General features: G+C 40.5%; 1 protein-coding gene across 2 annotated transcripts in view; it reads left to right on the forward strand.

The window, feature by feature from the left end:
- The first annotated feature begins 470 nt into the window (after nucleotides 1–470).
- Nucleotides 471–19,905, forward strand: part of HAPLN1 (hyaluronan and proteoglycan link protein 1) — a 62,747-nt gene continuing 43,312 nt past the window's right edge. For both annotated transcript variants that reach the window (XM_061478718.1, XM_061478720.1), the window contains exon 1: nucleotides 471–782. The gene's annotated coding sequence lies outside the window, so the exon portion shown is untranslated. The remainder of the gene's footprint in view (nucleotides 783–19,905) is intronic.

The following is a 19,905-nucleotide window of genomic DNA, read 5'->3' on the forward strand; positions in this document are numbered from 1 at the left end:
TTGGATGTTGGGGGTAAAATAAAAACACAATGGGATCCTGTTAGGTAGCTGTTTCCACCCTACTACACTCCCCCCCCCCGCCGCTTTATCATGCATCACTTTCTCCCCATCTGAAAGCATGTTCCCACCCTCAGAGTTAATGGTAGGGTGGGGGGTAAATAATGAGCAGCTGGGGGGGGGGGCTGTGAGAGGAACAGAGGCCATAAGGATCATGTTTCTCAGGGTGTCGCACACCCTAAATCCAATGATCCCTTCAGGAGGAACACTACCACTTTTTTTTTTTCTTTTTTCCTCTGCTTTTTTCTTTTTTTTTTTCTTTCTTTCTTTCTTCGCCCCGTGCGGTTTTTAGCTCGGGACGTGTGTGCATTGCAAGAGGCTTTTTTAGGTGTGGATCTGAGAGGGTTGGACCTGAGGGGTGAGGACAGGGGAGCGTGCTGGGACGGGCTGGGTGTGTGCGAGAGAGAAACCGCGTGTGTGGGTTTATTTTTTCCTCTCATTCCTGGGGTCTGAATGGAAAGCACGTTGAGCCGTAATTAAGACATCTTGGAGGCGTACTTAACTCATGACGTGTTGCTTTTCTTTTCCTCACGGTGAGAAAGTGGCTTTCTCTTCCCTGAATCAGGTCCTCTGCCACCCAGAGCCACAAAGAGTCTTTCGGGACATAGGCGCACACACACTCTGACTTAAGGTGAGCACCAAAAACTTCCTCTGCACTTTGCTGTCCTCTGATTCAAACTGCTGGAGAGTTCTGAGAGCATCTCAACTCAGGAGCTCTGTACAAGGTAAAAACCAAACTATAACCAAACTTTTGGAAAAGGTTTTTTCTCCATTATTTCTCTAAGCCGGATGGGGATCCAGTAGCCAATGCCTGTGGCATCAGCTCCAGGGCTGCACTAGAGGAATTTTCAAGCAATCTAAATTTGACAGCTGAGGTGGGGGACAAGGACAAAAGACGGATTGAAACTGATTAACTTCAATGTGTTTGACTTTAATTGCACTGTGTTACCAAAGGAGAGATCATACTGCAACTGCAGATTCTGTCTGAAAGACAAAAGTTGTGTTCTGCTGCTCTGTGGTTTCCTTCTATGGGATTCTGCATTTCAAAGAGATTTGTCTTTTCTAAGGCATTTCTCCATCCAGTCAGATGCTTTTAGAAGTTTTTAAGATGTAGGAAAAGGAGGACATTAGACAAAGCAAGAATTCAAGGACTGGAGTAGTTTTTCATAAAGTACTGACCATCCAGTTAGAAGTAAGATTTTAATAAGTTGTGATAAATTACATACTTATGTCATATTTGGCTATTTATTGTCAGGGAAAGCCTGAATAGCATTTGGCATTGGTTTCTGTATCATCTCCACTCACCAAGAAAATTTAGGATGCCACAGCATTTTGAATGTATAGCTGCTCACTAGCTGGTCCATGGCTATCTTAACTGTTATCTTTTACTGGCTGTTTATTTGGGAGATTTGGGGTCAAATGCATATACAGGTGTCGTTCAGAATGTTTTTCGTGGCAAAACTACTTGCATGGTACTTTTAGATGTAAAGGGTTGGAAAGCATTTGTATGTTTGCATTAAGGAGGTTTATTGCAGTTTGTATATTGTTAGAAAGGGTGTTCATTACTGCTAGGGTCTTTCAGGGAATATTTTCATGTATGCTGCTGTGTGATGTCATGTAACTGATAAAACCTTCGGGAGACTCTGGAGACCTGGCAACGTGCACAAGAGAATTGTGTGGGTTGCTAACAGCAATGAGTTTGTATATATGGCTGGCAGGACTGGTCTAGTGCTTAAATGTGGAAAGAAGCATTCTGGAAAAATTCCTGTTGTTTTTCTGGAAAACAGTATATGATGTAGTAGTTGAAAATGTGGATGCAGTGAGGCTGTGTAACTATGGATACGTACCCTCCCAATAAACACTGTTCCTAGAGAGGGTATTTTCAACACGTGCAGAAACGTATCATAAACAGCTCCCATGGAGAGAGAACCAGGAGTCAGCAGTCTCACGCCAAGGTGTGTCATGCAGAATGCTAGATCCTTGTGCTGCAAAGAAACAGCTCATGCTTCCTTGGCTTTTCATACCAAATGGAGGCAGATCTTCAGCTGTGGAGTTGCTCCAGCTGCATTATCTGAGACTCTGACTTGTGTGCACTTACCTGTATTAGGCCTATTGAAAAGGGGAAAGGGAAGAAGGAAGAATGTAGGAAGGAACATAAAGAAAGAAAAAAGATTAATTTGTGATAATTTTCAACATAACAGTTAAACCAAAATAGGAAAAATTTGCAGAGAGCAGATTTTTCAAATTAAATTAAAAAAAAAAAGTCAATGTAAAAATCAATCAGTGTGGACACTGCTGGTCCACACAGAAATTGTGCCAAAAGGACTGTCTTCCTAATTAATAAGTTTCCTGAATGTAGAAGCAGAGTCTAATGAGAAAGAAGAAACAAACCATGTGTCATTATGAAGAAGATTGTTATCCACAGCAACATCTTCTTCAGAGACATGTTTGACAGTGTAAATCACAGCATAGCAACCTTTCATTCTGAACCTAGCGAGTGCGGTTTCCTTTCAGTTTCAGTTAGCATGGTTAAAACAACTAGCAGATACTAAAAACACCCTGTAGTAGTACAAAGGTTTGGGGCTTGCAGAGGGAGATTTCACAAAAGGGTGGAGGGTTTCTGTGGCATGCTGCAGTGCACTGTTGTTTTTACAGTTTGTAAATTGGTAAGAAGACCATTTTCTTCTGCAGGTCCCTAGCTTCTCTGATTTTATGCTGATATGTGACTAAAGGAAAGATTTTTGTCCTCTGCTGGCCACAGTCTGCAGCCAAAAGGACTGTTATCAATACTTACTTAATGAATTCACTTAACCTCATTGCCCCTCAGGAAAAATCTGGAAATAATATTGACCAACCTTTAAAAAGTGTTTTGATATCTTCAAGTGAACAGTGACTTTGCAATTGCTTTTGCTTAAAAATATTCAGAGGTTTCCAATTCACTGCAAGGATTAAAGTGTGAGAACTGAAATAAGTATTTTCTGCGTTTCATTTGCCTTTTCATTGAAGTGGTACCTAAACTGTCCTTGGAAGCTGCAATACTTCGCATTTCTGTTTCGTTGTAAAACCGACAGTTCATTTCGTTACTGAAAACCCTCTGGAGGTGAAAAGTTTTGGGGAAAAAAAAAATTATTTTCATGTGACAAGCTGCTTCTGTTGCTTGTGAGGAAGTATTAGACATTCTGTCTCTGCTGTTGGTAACTGTAGTGTACAGTACTGCACTTGAAAAGGCAGCTTGTAACTTATAGCTTGTAACAAAATGTTCTTTGGGCTAAAAAGAAGTCTGAATATACTTAGGATTTCAATCAATGTTATTTAAGGAGGATTAGAGGAAACAGCTGGCTAAACAAATATTAGGTGTAGAGTGGATGCAGTGGTATAAATTAATAATGCAGTTCTTTATCGGCTGTATGAATGGGAGGTTTGTGGAGGTAAGATGACCTAAGCACGGTCGCTGTGTGCCACCTAGTGGATATTGAAAAGAGTATCTCAGAAGGTTCCTTTATTCAGAGCATCTGCAACTAATCCAGATGCAACTTTATTGTAGGTGGTTAATTTTATCCGGTTTTACTATTAAAAACTATCATGTAGCTTCCCACCCTACCACGGATTATTAAGGGAGGTTCTTTTTGCTTTTTAGGTGCCTATTAGGTCAGATAAAAATCAGTTCAGTTTTTTTTTATGTAATTTGCCACTAATATCTATTTCCAGAGACTTGTTAAATCATTCAATAACAAATCGCCACAAACGAATGCTTAGTTTGACATGTTGAGCTGTTACTGTAAAAGTGAAGATATTTCTGCACAAATACTGTGGCAGGAGAAGCTATATGCAGCAGTAAGGATTTTAAAGCTCCTTCTAAAACTCCTTAATCCCATAGGATGTGCTTTTGTTAAATCTCCTTTTGTTTACTCCCTGAATGTTTTGTCAATGATAGGCATAGACAAAGAAAATGTCAAATTACTTCTGATGGCTAATAAAAGGTCATAAACCCTCTCCATCTTCCTTTTCTGTGCGTGTCATTTATCTCTGCCTTCCTCAGACCTCACACACGCTTATTTCTTAGACTGGCCTTTCCCTTTATTAGGGAAGGGAAAATTGCTTTTTGGTCCCCTGGATTGTTTATTCAGTAGTAGGTGTTCAGGTGCTGTCAATTCTCATAGCTTTAAATATCCAATGAAATGACAGGGGTTTAAGCGGGCATACATCAATCTGGGTATACTTTGTGACTGTTTTGTGCTATGTGACAGTCTTGCACACTTCCTCAGCTTTTTTTAAAATTTCACCATCATCACAGCTTCCACTGTGCTCTTGGGCACTTAAACCATGTGATGAATCTGTGGTTCTGATCCTACATTTTTCAAGTGCGACAATGGCTACTGGGGCAAAGGAGTATTAAAATACTTGGCAAAGTCAAGCTCCCTGTGCTTTATTTACTTCCTCCTGATTTTCATCACTACCTGAACAGTAAATCAAATGGCAACATCACACTTAGCAGAACAATGTCCCTGTCCTTCTCATTCACTTAGCTTTGAAAACACTTTTTTTTTTAGTTAGTTTGCTTGTTTCCTTTTAATTAGTACGTCAGAATGGAAATCCTGAGCATGATAAGTGGCTCTGAAAACAAACATTTAAAACATGCATTAAGAAGTCACAGACTAATAATCTGCACTGACTATTTTGAGAACTTTTTTCAAGAGTTATATGAAATATTACCATAGGAGGTTGTTAACATGATGCGTGAGCTAAAGGCGAAAGTGAGAAGGAAATCTGTCTTTACATTAATCAGCCAAAGTTTACAAATGAAAGTCTAGGAAGGTAAAATACCACAGCAGCAAATGGGCTAATTGATTTGATGCTGTACTTCATAGGTGGGTACCTTTCTTTTTAGCTCTGCCTGGCCTAGTATTGTGAATCACAAGATCTGCTAATGAATCAGACCCAAACTGTATTAATGAGAGTTTCTGCAAGGCTTCAGAGTCTCTCCTGGAACAAAGCTTTCCACTAGTGTCAGTAGCACACAGTGTCACCACCATTTCCCAGAGCACAGCATATCAGATATTATAGCAGAATCCGCATCATTAATTGTCTGGTATAAGATAAATAAAATCATGAGACCAGAAGAATGTCCCTGGATATATGCCTCTTGCTTCAAAAAAAAGTCATCTTGGCATTTGTCTAATAGCAGAAAACCATTATCTCAGGACAGCTTTCCATTAATAATATCTCCTAATTACTTTAAATGCTTGCACCCTCAAGGAACATATGGTCAACGGAGACAGGTTAGATTAGAAATGTTTTTTTAGCAAAAATGCAAGTAGTGAAAACAAATGTTTCGAACTACTCCAGGGAAAAAAGAAGGAAAAGTTACTTAGTGGTAGCTCAGGTTTGGGGTTCATCAGTTTTGCTCATTTCTGTTGCAAGTAAATGTTTTATTTATTTATTTGTCAAGTTATTTTACACTGTTATATCATGATACCTAGTAACTCATCATCTAAAGTATATCAATAAGAATTAATGCATTATGCCATGAGATATACTGGCATCTGTTGTGATTGACATTTCTTTACATTCAGAATTCCTTTCCTACCATAATGACTATACACATGGAGAAGAGGCAATCTGTGTGCATCTATGCTTATGTGTGTATATATATATATATGCTTGACATGTAATTTTATTTTTTGGAAACTGGAGATTAAAAATCAGTTGTGTAAAAGGGTACGCTACTGTTGATTTGTAGTTTTTGGGATATATGGACTATTACCCTCCATTGTTTTAAAACTGGTAATTCATTGTTCAGCTGGTTAGTAGGTCTCACTGCTTGGCACTTGCATCTTGGAAGATCATATGCTCAAAAGGCAGAGTACAGTACAACTGTGCTGTGAGATTCTGATCCAACAAAACAATATATAAGCAACTTTCCTCATATTAGTAATCCATAGAAACTCAGGCAGGGCTCAGTGAATAAAACTATCAGTCTATTTGCAGAAAGGCATCCAGAATACCACACATGGTTGAACAAAAAGCAGTACATAAAGGTCACAAGTATGCCAGTGGTGTACTAAAGCCTTAAGTAAAACTATGCACTTTACAAAGCGTAGAGGAGCCAAGATGGGCACCTATTGAATTTCTGTGTAAAAGTAGAAAATGTTTAATATAGAAAAAATCTTTTATTGCTAAAATAACTTCCCAGCCTCTCCAATTGAAACTGAGTAACTATTCATCTTTTTATTGATATTTGAGAAAAGTATATGCTGCATCCCAAAGTACCTATGTGGTCGTGGTTGTTTTTTTTTTCCATAAACATATTGCCAAGCAAAAGAAAAACCCAGCCCTGAGTCACATACTGCCTAGAAATTGGAAAAGCACGTTGCAGGTCATCCTGTTTTATAATCTCTGTGAGGGCATTATAATGTAGCAGTAGGTGTGGTGGTTCTTTTACTGAAATTGCAGTGATGTGTGTTGCAGCTACAGCAGACCATCACGGTGCTGCCACCTACTGATATATGCTGCTTATTGCCTAAGGTGATTTATTACCATTTTCTAACATCTGAAAAGCTGTCCATGCAGTAGTGAAGCTCTGTGGTTTTAACTTCATGCATAACCTGAAAAATTAATGAGCAAATTGCTGTTTTCAGATAAACTATGTTTCCAGATTTCCAAATGTCTGAAACAAAATTTCAGGTTTTGCTGAGACTTTGTAACTTAACAGGTTTGATTATAGAGATTTAAAATCCATGTAAAAAGTGTGAGTCAGCTTTTATTAGCAAGTCAAGCAGGCAGGCAGATTTTTGTTTGTTTTGTTGTTCAGATGTTGCTGTATTTATTTGTTGATTAGCTTGATTAGAATACATTTTCACTGATGTACTAACTATGTTTGGACTCGATAATCTGAAAGGTCTTTTCCAACTGTACTAATGCAATGATTGTGTTTTTGTCTGGTTGTGCATGTTGTGGTCTGTCTTGGCACATATATATAATGTCATGCTGTCTTCATGTACTCTGGGGACTTAATGGTCATCTCTGTGAGCCAAGAACCAACAAGAGATAGTGAAGATGTTGATCTCTCAAACATTTTCTGGATTTTGTCCAGCTAAAGCAGTGAATAGAGAGGATGTTAATTCAGCTGTTGTTATTGATAAAGATAACAACAGACTATTATCTTTTTACTCTTAAATATTGTTTAAAAGGCTTGGTAAACCAGACTATAATCTGGCTGCATTATATTGCAGATCTGTCCCCTCAAATGTTATTTCAAACAAGAATAGACACACAAGTCAGGCTTTTGCTAAAGAGGTAGGCTATCAACACTTTTGCATGCCAGGGTAAGAGGCACCATTTACACAGGGTAAGAGTCATTTACACAGTGGCTGGTGTCTGATATGGCACACGTAACTTTTCTCTGTGCTGGTTTGAATTGACCTGGTCCCTTACACCCCATGCATAAGGGAGCACATAGTAGGAAACAGATAGAAGCATGTGGCTGCTGCAAAGGCAGATCCTCTGAGCCAGGAAAAAAACACTTGCACCTCAGATGTGGCATGACAGTCTTATTCTTAGGACGTAAAACATAAAAAGCAGAAAAGAGCAGGTAGAAGAAGAATGTCTGTACAGAAGCCAAAGGTACTGTGCAGTTAAATAAACAGCAATATGTCCTGGGAAGTCCAGAAGGAAAAAATAAAATTTCTAACCAAGAATCTCTCAGAGTAGATGAAAAGAATAATAAAGTATTTGTTGGTCTGTCTGAATGGTTCTCTTTAAGACTAATATCTGGCCTTTAGGCAATGCATGCGTTGTTGCATCCAGTTTCCAGTCATTTCATTCTGTTTTCCCCCGTGAGCAGGCTAAGAGAAGAATGCAACTATTACATTTTTTCCAAAGCAACCTTCATATCTGATTGCATCTGCATTTTAATGTGTATTCTATTCTGATCAAATCAGACAATAAGAAAAGCTTTCAAATCTGGCAAAACATTCTCCAGTAGGATGGGAGAATGATAGTGGCATGTATAACATCTTCATAAGCAAGCTAGGAAGATTTTTGTCTTGATAAAACTAGTGTGACATGTTTTCAAAACTGATTAGGAAGATGATAGCTCACTGTGAAAATAAAAGCACATATCAAATAGGATTTTGCCAGGGTTAGTCAGTTTTGGTACTCCTCAATATTTTCATTAGTAACTTGCATAATGGAATAGAAAATGTGCTTAAGTTTTTAGAAAAAGCAAAATAGGGAGAGATCAAATTATTTTTAAATTTATGCCTTGAAGTTAAAACGTTCTTGCCTAGCTGAAGAAAAACATGGAAAAAAAAAGTCTTTCAACAAATAGAATGTGGTAAACTGAGGCAGCAATAAAGCAATATACAAAGATGAATATGTTGAAGGTCTTATTTGAGCTTGTTCTGGTGCCAGGTACTACATTTTGAGAGCTGAGCAGACCAGCTAAGGAAAGTCATAAGGAAAATAATGATAGTTTAGGAAGAATGAGTTGGAAGAACCATCTGGAAAACCCGATGTAGTCTAGCCTAGCCTAATAGTGAATACACTGAAGTCTGTTCATGAAGGCATAATAATAGTCTTTAAACCACAAAAAGGTGCTATAAAGATAAAGTAAATCATTCATTCGCTATCTTTATAGCAGAAAGGAGAAGTATTGGGTGCATATTGCGGGAAGAAAGACTGAAGAAAGAAATTACTAGAAGTTGAGAAAACTCAGGCATAGGTTGCCTGGAAAGCATGTGAAATCCCATTATTTAATGCATTGGTGGAGACATTGCTGTTATCTTGTTGATCACATCTGTGGGGATCTGGTGACATCCATCTTGCCATTTTATTCCCAAAAATTGAATCTCCTGTGCAGGTCCTTTGACCTTACTCCGTTTTATGGAGTTGGATTATTTTCCTTTCCAAATCCAGCAGGAGTTGGATTATTTTCCTTCCTTTCTCAAAGACTTCTTCAGCTGTATCACCCCACACAATAATGTCATCAATGTATTGCAGGTGTTCTGGAGTTTGCCCCTGTTCCAATGCAGTCTGGATCAGTCCTTGGCAGATTCTAGGGCTGTGTTTCCACCCATGGAGCAGTCAGTTCCAAGTGAACTGGACACCCCTCCAAGTAAAAGCAAACTGTGGCCTGCACTCCAAAGGAATTGAGAAAAATGCATTGGCAATATCAATCGTGGCGTACCCCTTGGCTGCTTTTGACTCTAGTTCATACTGAAGTTCTAGCATGTCCAGTACGGCAGCACTCCATGGTGGTGTGACTTCATTCAGGCCACGATAGTCTACTGTTAGTCTCCATTCTCCATTAGACTTTCACACTGGCCATATGGGGCTATTAAAGGGCGAGCGGGTCCTGCTGATCTCTCCTTGACTCTCCAGTCTACGGATCAGCTGATGGATGGGAATCAGGGAGTCTCGGTTGGTGCGATATTGCTGCCGGTGCACTGTTGTGGTTGCAACTGGCACTTGCTGTTCTTTGACTTTCAGCAACCCCACAAGAGAAGGATCCTCTGAGAGACGAGGCAAGGTGGACAGCTGCTCAATTTCCTCAGTCTCCAAAGCAGCAATACCAAAAGCCCATTGGTACCCTTTTGGGTCTTTGAAGTACCCTCTCTTGAGGTAGTCTATGCCGAGGATGCATGGAGCCTCTGGACCAGTCACAATAGGGTGCTTTTGCCATTCCCTCCCAGTCAGGCTGATTTCAGCCTCCAGCACAGTCAACTCTTGGGATCCTCCTGTCACTCCAGAAATACAGATGGGTTTCATCCCTTGACAGCTTGATGGCATCAGGGTACACTGTGCACCGGTATCTACTAGAGCCTTATACTTCTGTGGGACTGATGTGCCAGGCCATCTGATCCACACAGTCCAGTAAATCCGATTGTCCCCTACCTCCACCTGGCTGGAGGCAGGGCCCCTCTAGTGGTCATCACAGTGTTGGACACTTAAGTCGTGGTGAAAGGGATTATTCTTCGTTATCACAGGAGCTGGAGTAAAATCAGCTCTTCCGCTCCATCTGGGAAACTGCTCACCAGAGACTGAAGCCGTAGCTCTCGTGGGACGATCAGTCTTGGCCCTTGCTCCCCTCTTCAGTTCACTCACCCGTTCCTCCAAAGCTGAAGTAGGTTTTCCATCCCACTTTGTCATGTCTTCTCTGTGATCCGGCAGGTAAAACCATAGGGTGGCCAGTGGCGTATACCTCCTGTATCTCCTCTCTCGAACAATAGGACACCTTTTGTTAATAGCTGAGACGTGTGTTGGTACACGTGAGGAGCTGGATAAATCAGATAGATCGTCCCTCAATTGTTTGAGGTCCTGGGACAGTTTTTCCACAGCTGAGATGATGGAAGGGGTGAGATTGTCTTCGAACTCTCGGAGTTTATGAACCATTTCATCCACTGTTAGTGGTACTATGTCATTCCAGGTTACTGTTGCCAATGAATGGGCATATGATGATGGTGCATTCGGTGTAAGTTTTCACCACATGGGTCGTGTACCTTCAACTTCATCTGGATCTATGGGTATATCCCCATTATTCGGCCTGATGTGATAGATCATCTCTACAATGGCTGATTCCCTCAGAGACTGGATGCCTTTGTCTATAGTAGTCCACTTGACCGAACGACTCATAACATCATCCTTGTACGGAAACCTTTCTTTCACAGCTGCCAAGAGCCGCCTCCAAAGGCTGAAGGACTTTTTCTCTCTTGCAATTGCTTTGTCAGTTCCCCCTTCTCTAGCAAGTGATCCCAGCTGCTTGGCTTCTGTACCTTCTAGTTCGTGACGATTGGCCCCATTGTCCCAGCATCGGAGTAACCAGGTGATGATGTGCTCCCCTGGTTGACAGGTAAAATCTTTTCACATATTCTGTGGCTTGGTTGAGATCTGAGGTCAAGAAGTTACCTCTTCTTCTTCTTCTTCGTCATGTGATGATGACTCCTGATCAGATTCTGGACTGGGTGGTGAATTCATTGGTTCTTCATCTTGCTTCACCCTTCTTGCCTCTTTTTTTGCTTGTTCTCTTGTGTACAGGGTCAACCGATATTGGTACGAATTGGTCCTCTGGTTTGGCTGCAGTGATTATCACTGTGGTTTGAGTAGCAGCTGTACTTGTTGCTGGGGGTGGTGTAGCTGCTGTGCTTGGAGCTGGGGTAGCCACGCTGTCTGTTGCAGTTGAAGTTTGAGCAGCTGCTATACTTGCCATTGGGGTAGCTGCACTGTTCATTGCAGCCAAAGTTTGAGTAGCGACTGTACTTGTCGCTGGGGGGGGGGGGGTGAAGCTGCTGTGCTTGGAGCTGGAGTTGCTGCGCTGACTGTTACTTTGCCCTCAGATCCGCCGACATTTTTCTCCTTTTGAAGGTGCTGGATAGTGTTGAACCAGGCCCTGTAAGCATAGGCCAAGCCCCAGCACGTTGCCATGATTTGTCCGTCTCTGGTATGGCCAGAATGACCACACACCTCATTTAAGTGTTTTACTAATTCTTCTGGATTTTGCAGTTGTTCGGTGGTGAAATTCCAAAGTACTGGAGGGGCCCACTGACCTAGATACTTGCCCATACTATCCCACACACCCTGCCACTCATGGCTGTCCAGCCTCAGGGAATATCTCTTGGTCCTCCTATATTGTCGTTTGACCCCAGACAAGACCCAAACGTGACTCTGCTTAACTCTTGAAATCAGTCATGGGCAAAACACACTCTGTATTCGTGCCAACATGGTGATTCCCATCACGATCAGCAAACAAGTCTCAACAGCATTAAAAGGCCATTCAAAAACTTCAAAACTCTCAAATGTGAATGGTCTGGGGGGATGACTGGGAGGGTAAAAGAATGTCTCCTTCACAGGCTGAGCACCCGAGAAGGAGAAAAAAGATGTGTAATTGCTAAGCACCTCCATCATATACCTCCCAAAATATAAAGGTGGTGACCACACTGGGAACATAAGCCAGATCAGTTTCATGATCAATGATTCTATTGTATTACAAGTCATTACCATAAAGTACAATGGGACAAAAACCTTAGCCCAAGCCCCACACTTGAAAAACACTAATACAGCAAATACTGGATGGAAGTAAGGTATGATATACTGAAACTGTGAGATCAAGAGGAACAACCTTGAGAGCCAATAAATCAGCATTGTGATGAGTGACTATTAATCCGGTCAGATCTGTCATCTCAACCCCTCGTGCCCCATGTTGGGCACCAAAAAGAGCTGCTGTGGTTTAAACCCTAGCCAGACAGCTTGTTCACTCACTCCCAGTGAGTGGTGCCGGGCTGACAGCAATTGAGGCCCCCTCCCCAGGGCTCTCCCCTTTCCTGCTCCTCGAGGAATGGGGAGGAGGATCGAAAGAGTGCAGCTCCTACGGATTGAGACAAGAACAGTTCAGCAACCAATGTACAACACAAATCACCACCACTACTACCAACGACAACAGTGATAAGAGAAAATAACAAGGGAAGAGAATACAATACCACCTGCTGAGAAACGAGTCTGACCCAGAAGCCCCTGTCCTTCCAGGTAACTCCCAGTTACATCCTGGGCATGATGCGCTGTGGTATGAAATACCTCTTTGGCTAGTCTGGGCCAGGTGTCCCGTCTCTGCTTCCTCCCGGCTTCCCCTCCTCCCTGGCAGAGCATGAGCCTCACAAAGTCCTTGGTCAGGGGAAACATTACTTAGCAACAACCGAAAACATCAGTATCACCAGCACTGTTCCCAGGCTGGAAGTCAAAACACAGCACTGCACCAGCTACCATGAAGGAGAAAAATGACTGCTACTGCTGAACCCAGGACAAAGTTCTTAATACCATGGTAGAAAAAATGGAAGTATAAGGGTGGTGACTTCTTCTGGTTCTCTGTTGGACAACTTTTCTACGATTGTACTGAATTTGATAGATTTTTATGGGAGAAATACTTTTGAAAATTATTACTTGCTTTGGGAGCTTAATAAGCAGAAGAGTGTTTAACAACATCTAAGGAGGTTAATGAGATTTCACAGTTTGTGGTTCCTTGAATATTACTCTGTTCTTGAATGTGGTACTTCAAATATATGGTTGTTGCAGATACAGTTCAGTCCAGTATGGCTCAAATATCATTTGGGTAGATGGAGCTTGAGAATTATGTATTTTTAATCATGTACCACAGATCTGAGACAAAAGAAGTATCCTCACCTGAATCACTCAATGATTCATTTTAGGTACCAAATTGATAGAAACTTTAGCTTTACTGTTTTTGAAGGAGTGTCAAGCATCAAAAATATGCAAGAATTATGAGATAATGTCACTTGAATATAACATTGCCAAGAAATAATGGTCACGTATCAGAAACTTAAGGCTACCACATTTATGTACCACACTGTGAGTGTCAAGGGAAATCACGAACATTCATGTCCAGACCGGGAAACACTGATCATGACAGGTTGTATTGTGAGGGTGGCTTATTTTGGTGCATTTGATGATTGATGCAGATTCTGTTACTCTATCTGAGGAATGTTGGTTCAGGACTACACTGTTACTGAATTATTACAATTTGTTTGTTTGGACTTGAGCCTTCTCCTGACATTATGTCAGGAAAACGTGACTTTTTATTTCTAGCTGATTATGAGTTTCAGCAAATCTATATTTCTGCAATTTGCGGTGTGCAAAATAGTCATCTTGGAAAACAGCCCTTCTTCAGACAGTGATATTCATTAATTATTTTTTTATTACTCCAGAAACTGCCATAGAACTATGATTTACAGGTTTTATGCTTTTATATATATATATATATATATATATATATACATTAGTACTAACTGTCCACTTTATATTGAGTTTCTTACATAAAAGTTAAATAAAATCTTACATATGTAGTGTAATAAAGGAGAACGTGTGGTGGAGAGCAAGAGCTCACCCTAACAGCTATATATAAAAAGAGGGAAATGGAGGTCTCCAATGTGGAAGAACACCATCTTTGAGTTCCTTTGATACCAAATTGCTAATTTATCATATTTCTTACGTCAGGTTTAAATGTACCCTAAACTATGACCCAAACTCATTAGACATCCAGAATCTTGGTTCAGTAAATTTTGTCTTCCTGTCTTCTAAGTCCACAGAAGTGCTGCCTCTTTTGGTAACAGTCAGAGTCCCATTGTGTCTACTTCAATGAAGCTTATAGATAATCTTTGTAGTCTGGAGGAAAACCAGAAGCAAGAATATGCATCTTATTTGGCAATTAAAGTTTTGAAGTTCAGTTACTGTGCAGTGTGCAAATAAATATGGACAAAAGGAAAAATTAAACACTCTGCTAGTAAAAAGCTATAGCTTTTAATTCCCCTGTTTTTAGGATGCATATCCTCATCTTAGGAAATCCTGCAGAACTGAAAAAAAATTGTGCTTCTCTACAGACATGTACGTTTGTCCCAGATTTCAGTAAGGACAATATATAAGGAAAAAGGAAAAAACAAACATGCTTACTTCAAGGAGAATTTGGTTCATATTTCTCTGTCATGGAAGCTTAGATATGGCAGATGACCTAGAAAGCACAACAATCTACTCTTGCAATTCTCACAGCATTTTGTGGGTTTGTTTTATTAGGTCATTAGTTTTAAAGTCATAATACTAGATAAGAGTCTTGACTCCCACTAAGAAAAGTTTTTTTGGCCTATGTGCTTACAGTGGAAAGCTTGAATATGTGAGCTGCAGAAGTAAATTAGGGAATCCTGGCCACATTACTTGGTGTAGCAGTTCTCTTTATCACTGGTTTCAGAGGGACTGAAAGGGGCATTCTCATCTCAGGGGCACAGTGACATGAACTGGAGACAAGGGGCCCACACAGAAATACCAAAAATTTCTGTTTAAATGTAAGACTGTGAGGGTGGTTGAACACTGGAACAGATTGCCATAGGATGGTGGAAGCATGTACTTTCTTAGAGGCAGTTCAAACACAACATAGAATTATAGAATCATAGAATAGTTAGGGTTGGAAAGGACCTTAAGATCATCTAGTTCAAACCCCCCTGCCGTGGGCAGGGACACCTCACAGTAAATCATGTCATCCAAGGCTCTGTCCAAAACTTGAACCCTGCCAGGGATGGAGCATTCACAACTTCCTGGGCAGCTATTCCAGTGCCTCACCACCCTCCCAATAAAGAACTTCTTCCTTATATCTAACCTAAACTTCCCCTGTTTAAGTTTTAACCCATTAGCCCTTGTTCTATCACTACGGATCCTAAAGAAGAGTCCCTCCCCAGCATCCCTATAGGCCCCCGTCAGATACTGGAAGGCTGCTATGAGGTCTCCACGCAGCCTTCTCTTCTCCAGGGTGAACAGCCCCAGCTTTCTCAGCCTGTCTTCATACGGGAGGTGCTCCAGCCCCTTGATCATCCTCGTGGCCCTCATCTGGACTTGCTCCAACAGTTCCATGTCCTTTTTATGTTGAGGACACCAGAACTGCACACAATACTCCCAAGTGAGGTCTCACGAGAGCAGAGTAGAGGGGCAGGATCACCTCCTTTGACCTAGTCACTCTTCTTTTGATGCAGCCCAGGATACGGCTGGCGAGTGAACACTGCTGGCTCATGTTAAGTTTCTCATCACCCAACACCCGCAAGTCCTTCTCCACAGGGCTACTCTGAATCTCTTTGACACAGACCTCAGCAACCTGCTCTGCCCAGCCCTGCTATAAGCACAGGGGTTGGACTACATGGTGTCCAAAGGCCTCTTCCACCCTCAGCTGATCTCTGATTCTTTGTCTTTACAGTCAAATTCATACTTTGTCATATATCATCTAGATTCACAACACTGAAGAGAAAAGGAGTCATTGATTTTTGCTAAGAAGAGTTGCGTGTTCTTTCTTGGCTGTTTGGCTATGCAAAAGCAGAAGAATAAAGAAGGACAAGTGTCCTGGGTTCAGCTACTGCTGAACCCAGGACAACAAGACACCACAAAATGATTCCAGATCTTCACTTTAGTACCTTTTTTCCCATGCCATTCAAGGAAAGAGGTAAAAGGGCAAAAGTAGTCGGGAAACAAGGGTGAAAAATATCAAGACTGCAGTATTGCTTTTCCTCAAGCAAGAACAAAGAGGTGTGAGAAGGAAGCTTGCCCCCACTGTTCATGGTAACTGCTGTTGTCAAATGCTGAACAGTCCTCTTAAAACTGTGTTTAGCTAAATCTGGAGAAGGAGGCAAAGAAAGTAAAGAAAACATCAGGCTCATTTACACTGTGCTTCCCAACTGACTCTTCAATTTCCTGTCATGCAGTCCTTAATTGCTCTTGGCTTTGACCTTTAATGCAGTTTTCCGGCACTAAGCTGATCAGCATCTCTAGATTGACTCAGGAAGATATGGGTACTTCGTGGTTGCTTTAGTGCTAGAAGAGCCTTCTGAAGTGTTATCTCTCATCTCAAAATGACTTCAGATATAGTGTATTGCTTGGACAGTGAGGGATGAGCCAAGAGATTTGTTTGTGAAGCTGACCTTTGCTTTACTCCTGAAATAAAATCAAAGTACGGAATAGGCAAAGGTCCATAGGCATAAAATAGACCATTAGGGATAAGTTAGTACTTGCAGTTTCTTTATAATATAGTTTATCATGTCACTGCTGCAGGAATTCTAGTATGATTAAAAGTCAGGCAACTTTATTGAAAAGCTGGTGACCAGCACGTTATTGCTTCTATCTCCCTGCTGCTGAAACTGCAAATTTCTCACTGCATAAAGAAGTACCCACAAAGGACTTACAGGGAATCATTACTGCCATCTTAACTCCTTGCCATTTGAAGGGAGGAACTGTGGTTGCAGCAGAAAGAGTGTGACGCAATATAAATTTGAGATTCAGGCATTTGAAAATAGATATTAATTGCTATCTTTTAATTATATATTACTTGTAATAGGGAACAAAGTATTACTGAGTAGTTAAGGCATTTTACTGTCACTTGAGAAGCAGTTTCAGTTCCCTGCTCAGACTTAAATCCCTGCATGACCTCCACTTAGTTGCGAGCTCTTAGTCCTTCCTTCCCCCATCTATAAAAATAAGATGATAAAACTTCACCTCTTCACAAGGATGGTATGAAGATACAGTTATTCATGTAGGCAATCTCAACGATTTATCAGCTAGTGATATAGCACCACTTACAACATGTGGTTATGCAACCAGTTCAGTCAAGCAAGGCATATTATTACTTTCAGCTCAGTGCTATGTGTAATTCTTCTGTGACACTATCCCAGAAAGCGTGTGTATCTGCCTTTATGCAAGCCAATCTAATCCTGACTATCTCCAATGGCTTTGGGAGGGATTATAATGTAGGAAACCCAGAGGAACTTCATGGAGTTCCTCATCCATATCATTGGTCATTGCTCAAGTTCCTCATCTTTATCATTGATCATTGCTCAGTTGATACTGCATCATTGTTTTTATGCTAGACTCATGGTTCCAAAGGGATTTGTGAGCTTCCAAGCAATTCTAAATCACAGCAAGATAGTGACTGTGTCCAAAACAACAATTCCTCTAGAAGCCAGAATAGTTCTCAGCGCTCAAATTGCTTGGGGCTGTCATCTACTTAAGTACTTAAGATAGTCATGATTCCAAATAGAGAAGAGCTGCCTGCATGCTAAGAGTATGGGAAAGTAAGAAGATGAAAAAGAGTCAATAGGTAAAGAAGTGAGGTAGCCTGAGAGTACTGGGAATTGAATAGTTTAAAAGAAAGTCTTCTGCCTTAGAAACTTTTCAGCGGGCTTCTAGAAAAATACAACAAACTACACAGAATAGCTGTGTAAACAATAACAACAAAAATAGAAAAAAAACCAAACCTACATACATATAGTGATCAAAGTTAAAACTAAAAAATGTAAGTATAGCAATGAAAATTATATATGGAAATCTGTACCTTTTTCAGTGCTAACCCCCATTAGTCACCTTGTTTAAGATACATTGTATGTCAATGCTGAGCATTTACTTTATGAAGATGTAAATGTCTACACAAGCAGAAGGCCAAGGCAAATCTGGTCAAAATGCTTTGAGCAATAAGGTTATTGTTCCGTATGAAGAAGACAAAAAAGGAAGTTCTAGCTCATGTTTTGTTCCAGACAGTCATGTAACTTTCCATTGTTTACTTTTCCAAGGGTTAATACAGCAGCCTGAAAAATGTTAAATAATTACAGTAAAGATTGCATATGCTAATGTCTTCTGGCTCATTGACTCACAGGTCAATAATACTCCTTTTGATTTTCTGACTTTGCTTTCACTTTAAAGTATGTGTAACTTTTGAAATGATTAATTTATAAATTTGTAAACTTAATAGAAATGCTTTTAGGTACTTCTTACAGGATATTCAAATCAGGTAAAATTATTTCATATGCTGACCAACAACGTCATCTCTCATGTCAATGTGTCTTATATGAAATCTTTGGGTTAGTTGAATTTCTACTGTTGTAAAGATTTTACTCTTCCACTTGCTGAAAGAAGGATTCAGTTCATAGAATCACAGGTGATTTGGGTTGGAAGAAAGATAAAATCTCATCTAGTTCCAGCCCCCTGCCACAGGCAAGTTCTTTCTTGCTATGCCGTGGCAGAGGGAGGAATTGCACCGTATTGTTCATTGAGCAGCAAGTGTGAGGCCATTTGCTGCAAACACCTTTTATTTCTTGTCTGAATAATACATGGAAAATATTTCTTACAAAATTTTATTAAAAGGTAAGTAAATAATGAATTGTGAAAGTGATAAAGAGTTATAAAGAAGTAAATCAGCTAAAGTAGAAATACTGTTTCTGAATTCAGAGTACATGTTGTAGTCAAGGTGCTATTTATAGCTTATACATTCAGAGTTTACACTGGAAATGAGTTTATAATGGAAAGTATGTCAGGGTATGAATGTGCCAGTATCTTTCTTTCCAACAAAATCTAATTTGAGACATTTAAACAGAGGTGTTTGAGTAGAGGTCTAATGTTGAAGGGTTTTTTTCCCTTTTCTTGTGACCAATTTGCAATCCTTCATAAATTATGTGTGCCAGTCCTTTTATAGTAAAGTGAACGTATTTTCTTAGCTCTTAAATAGCATCTGGCTTCACAGCCTTTGATGTCCTAGTTGTAAAGTACAGTAAAATACACTGACTCACACAGTAACTGTGTGCACATCCACAGCATATTCTCAGTTCAGTCTCTGATTTTGGCTTTGTACTTTCACTCTGCTTCCAAGAGATGCATATGTTGCAACCACCCTCTGCTTCTGCAGGATGGTCTGTTGATGGTGATTTGTGGGTATGATTGTTAAGACTTGACTTGTTTTCCACTCCTGTTCTCCCACTTGTTTCAGCAGGGAACCTGCAGTCTTTCCTGCAGTTGCACTTTTGCCCTTACTGCCGAAGTCGAGACTACAATCTGTTTTGCTTCGTATAGCGTTTATACATTTAATGCTGCATTAACATCTGAGGAAGAGCTGTATTCCCTTGTGTGACCCATGTAAAGCACACCTCAAATTGCACTTGCAGTTAGATGCTCAGGCAAGAAGCGTTCCTTTCCTCTCCCCCCAGCTCCTCACCCACATTCTTGGAGAAAAGAAGAAAAACATTGCTCCTGCAATTGCTTTTCCCTTCCCAAAGAACAGAAAAATTGTTTTTCCCTGCAGCACATCTGAGACACTCTGACTCCCTGCGAGTAAAATTCCTCTGGTGTCTCATGGCAGGAACTGTTCCATCTTGACACCAACAAAGATCAAAGCTAAATGCTGCAAGTTAGCCTAGAAGTGCAAGGAAAATCACCCTTGCTCTACATTTACATAAAACAGATCCATGACTATACCTCAAAGGATGTGTCATGTAAATTTCAGATGAAAATAGCACACTTGAAAGGCATTAATTCTATGTAGTGTAATCT

This window comes from Pezoporus flaviventris, unplaced genomic scaffold (assembly GCF_033815535.1).
Source record: "Pezoporus flaviventris isolate CSIRO_AGI_PZ_B2104156 unplaced genomic scaffold, CSIRO_AGI_Pfla_v1 ptg000131l, whole genome shotgun sequence".
Lineage (NCBI taxonomy): Eukaryota > Metazoa > Chordata > Aves > Psittaciformes > Psittacidae > Pezoporus > Pezoporus flaviventris.